This window comes from Pongo abelii, chromosome X (assembly GCF_028885655.2).
Source record: "Pongo abelii isolate AG06213 chromosome X, NHGRI_mPonAbe1-v2.0_pri, whole genome shotgun sequence".
Classification (NCBI taxonomy): domain Eukaryota; kingdom Metazoa; phylum Chordata; class Mammalia; order Primates; family Hominidae; genus Pongo; species Pongo abelii.
The window spans coordinates 114,641,163-114,645,155 of record NC_072008.2 but is presented as its reverse complement, the minus strand read 5'-3'; the positions used below and the strand labels follow the sequence as shown (position 1 = coordinate 114,645,155).

Below are 3,993 nucleotides of genomic sequence, written 5' to 3'. Positions count from 1 at the left end.
GTTTAGTCTTCGCAGAGTGTATGTGTCGAGGAATTTATCCATTTCTTCTAGATTTTCTAGTTTATTTGCGTAGAGGTGTTTGTAGTATTCTCTGATGGTAGTTTGTATTTCTGTGGGATCAGTGGTGATATCCCCTTTATCATTTTTTATTGCATCTATTTGATTCTTCTCTCTTTTCTTCATTAATCTTGCTAGTGGTCTATCAGTTTTGTTGATCCTTTCAGAAAACCAGCTCCTGGATTAATTTTTTGAAGGGTTTTTGTGTCTCTATTTCCTTCAGTTCTGCTCTGATTTTAGTTATTTCTTGCCTTCTGCTAGCTTTTGAATGTGTTTCCTCTTGCTTTTCTAATTCTTTTAATTGTGATGTTAGGGTGTCAATTATGGATCTTTCCTGCTTTCTCTTGTGGGCATTTAGTGCTATAAATTTCCCTCTACACACTGCTTTGAATGCATCCCAGAGATTCTGGTATGTTGTGTCTTGGTTCACATTGGTTTCAAAGAACATCTTTATTTCTGCCTTCATTTCGTTATGTACCCAGTAGTCATTCAGGAGCAGGTTGTTCAGTTTCCATGTAGTTGAGCGGTTCTGAGTGAAATTCTTACTCCTGAGTTCTAGCTTGATTGCACTGTGATCTGAGAGATAGTTTGTTATAATTTCTGTTCTTTTACATTTACTGAGGAGAGCTTTACTTCCAACTATGTGGTCAATTTTGGAATAGGTGTGGTGTGGTGCTGAAAAAAATGTATATTCTGTTGATTTGGGGTGGAGAGTTCTGTAGATGTCTATTACGTCTGCTTGGTGCAGAGCTGAGTTCAATTCCTGGGTATCCTTGTTGACTTTCTGTCTCGTTGATCTGTCTAATGTTGACAGTGGGGTGTTAAAGTCTCCCATTATTATTGTGTGGGAGTCTAAGTCTCCTTGTAGGTCACTCAGGACTTGCTTTATGAATCTGGGTGCTCTTGTATTGGGTGCATATATATTTAGGATAGTTAGCTCTTCTTGTTGAATTGATCCCTTTACCATTATGTAATGGCCTTCTTTGTCTCTTTTGATCTTTGTTGGTTTAAAGTCTGTTTTATCAAAGACTAGGATTGCAACCCCTGCCTTTTTTTGCTTTCCATTTGCTTGGTAGATCTTCCTCCATCCTTTTATTTTGAGCCTATGTGTGTCTCTGCACGTGAGATGGGTCTCCTGAATACAGCACACTGATGGGTCTTGACTCTTTATCCAATTTGCCAGTCTGTGTCTTTTAATTGGAGCATTTAGTCCACTTACATTTAAAGTTAATATTGTTATGTGTGAATTTGATCCTGTCATTATGATGTTAGCTGGTTATTTTGCTCGTTAGTTGATGCAGTCTCTTCCTAGTCTCAATGGTCTTTACATTTTGGCATGATTTTGCAGCGGCTGGTACTGGTTGTTCCTTTCCATGTTTAGCACTTCCTTCAGGAGCTCTTTTAGGGCAGGCCTGGTGGTGACAAAATCTCTCAGCATTTGCTTGTCTGTAAAGGATTTTATTTCTCCTTCACTTATGAAGCTTAGTTTGGTTGGATATGAAATTCTGGGTTGAAAATTCTTTTCTTTAAGAATGCTGAATATTGGCCCCCACTCTCTTCTGGCTTGTAGAGTTTCTGCTGAGAGATCCGCTGTTAGTCTGATGGGCTTCCCTTTGAGGGTAACCTGACCTTTCTCTCTGGCTGCCCTTAACATTTTTTCCTTCATTTCAACTTTGGTGAATCTGACAATTATGTGTCTTGGAGTTGCTCTTCTCAGGGAGTATCTTTGTGGTGTTCTCTGTATTTCCTGAATCTGAATGTTGGCCTGCCTTGCTAGATTGGGGAAGTTCTCCTGGATAATATCCTGCAGAGTGTTTTCCAACTTGGTTCCATTCTCCCCGTCACTTTCAGGTACACCAATCAGACATAGATTTGGTCTTTTCACATAGTCCCATATTTCTTGGAGGCTTTGCTCATTTCTTTTTATTCTTATTTCTCTAAAGTTCCCTTCTCGCTTCATTTCATTCATTTCATCTTCCATTGCTGATACCCTTTCTTCCATTTGATCGCATCAGCTCCTGAGGCTTCTGCATTCTTCACGTAGTTCTCAAGCCTTTGTTTTCAGCTCCATCAGCTCCTTTAAGCACTTCTCTGTATTGGTTATTCTAGTTATACATTCTTCTAAATTTTTTTCAAAGTTTTCAACTTCTTTGCCTTTGGTTTGAATATCCTCCCGTAGCTCGGAGTAATTTGATCGTCTGAAGCCTTCTTCTCTCAGCTCGTCAAAGTCATTCTCCGTCCAGCTTTGATCCGTTGCTGGTGAGGAACTGCGTTCCTTTGGAGGAGGAGAGGCACTCTGCTTTTTAGAGTTTCCAGTTTTTCTGCTTCTGTTTTTTCCCCATCTTTGTGGTTTTATCTACTTTTGGTCTTTGATGATGCTGATGTACAGATGGGTTTTTGGTGTGGATGTCGTTTCTGTTTGTTAGTTTTCCTTCTAACAGACAGGACCCTCAGCTGCAGGTCTGTTGGAGTACCCGGCCGGCCGTGTGAGGTGTCACTCTGCCCCTGCTGGGGAGTGCCTCCCAGTTAGGCTGCTCAGGGGTCAGGGGTCAGGGACCCACTTGAGGAGGCAGTCAGCCCGTTCTCAGATCTCCAGCTGCGTGCTGGGAGAACCACTGCTCTCTTCAAAGCTGTCAGACAGGGACATTTAATTCTGCAGAGGTTACTGCTGTCTTTTTGTTTGTCTGTGCCCTGCCCCCAGAGGTGGAGCCTACAGAGGCAGGCAAGCCTCCTTGAGCTGTAGTGGGCTCCTCCCAGTTCGAGCTTCCCAGCTGCTTTGTTGACCTAAGCAAGCCTGGGCAATGGCGGGCGCCCCTCCCCCAGCCTCGCTGCTGCCTTGCAGTTTGATCTCAGACTGCTGTGCTAGCAATCAGCGAGACTCCGTGGGTGTAGGACCCTCTGAGCCAGGTGCGGGATATTAATCTCCTGGTGCGCCGTTTTTTAAGCCCATCAGAAAAGCGCAGTATTCGGGTGGGTGTGACCCGATTTTCCAGGTGCCGTCTGTCACCTCTTTCTTTGACAAGGAAAGGGAACTCCCTGACCCTTTGCACTTCCCGAGTGAGGCAATGCCTCGCCCTTCCTTGGCTTGCACACGGTGCGTGCACCCACTGACCTGCGCCCACTGTCTGGCACTCCCTAGTGAGATGAACCCGGTACCTCAGATGGAAATGCAGAAATCACCTGTCTTCTGTGTCGCTCACACTGGGAGCTGTAGACCGGAGCTGTTCCTATTCGGCCATCTTGGCTCCACCTCCCCAGTTGATCAATTTTTGATTTTCTAGATTGTGCTTTTAGTATTAAGTCTAAGAACCCTTTTCCTACCCCTTGATCCTGAAGATTTTCTACCATGTTTTTCCCTAAAAATTTAATAGTTTTATGTTTTTCATTTAAGACCATAATCTATTTTCAGGTAATTATTTTCTTTTTTCAAATACAAAATGTTTTACAAATTTGCATGTCATCCTTGTGCAGGTACCATGCTAATTTTCTCTGTATCATTCCAAATCTAGCATATGTACTGCAAACTGAGCACCACTTTGAGGCATTTTTTTTTAATAACGTGTGAGTTTAAGTCAAATTTTTTGTTGTTGTCTATGGGAGCCAATTACTCCACCATCATTTATTGAAAAGTATATTCTTCTTCCATTGAACTGCTTTTACACTTCTGTCAGAAATATGTTGGGCATATTTTCATGGGTCTATTTTTAGCTTCCATATTCTCTTCCATCAATCCACACATGTTACTCCACCAATATGACATGCTTGATTACTGTACCTATTATGTAATAATTCCTACTGTAAGATATAATGATTTCTCCCATGTTATTCTTCTTTTCAAGATTGCTTTAGCTATCTTGTGTTTTTCTATATAATTTTTAGAATAAGTTTTTCTATATTTTAAAATCTTCACTACAATTTGAATAGAGATTGCATTAA

The 3,993-nt window shown here is 41.6% G+C and overlaps 1 non-coding gene across 1 annotated transcript; it reads right to left on the bottom strand.

Moving 5' to 3' along the window:
* Positions 1-3,483: 3,483 nt before the first annotated feature.
* LOC112131101 (U6 spliceosomal RNA) lies at positions 3,484-3,589 on the bottom strand. The gene has a single exon (XR_002913248.1). It is a non-coding gene; the product is annotated as a U6 spliceosomal RNA (small nuclear RNA).
* Between the last annotated feature and the right edge of the window lie 404 nt (positions 3,590-3,993).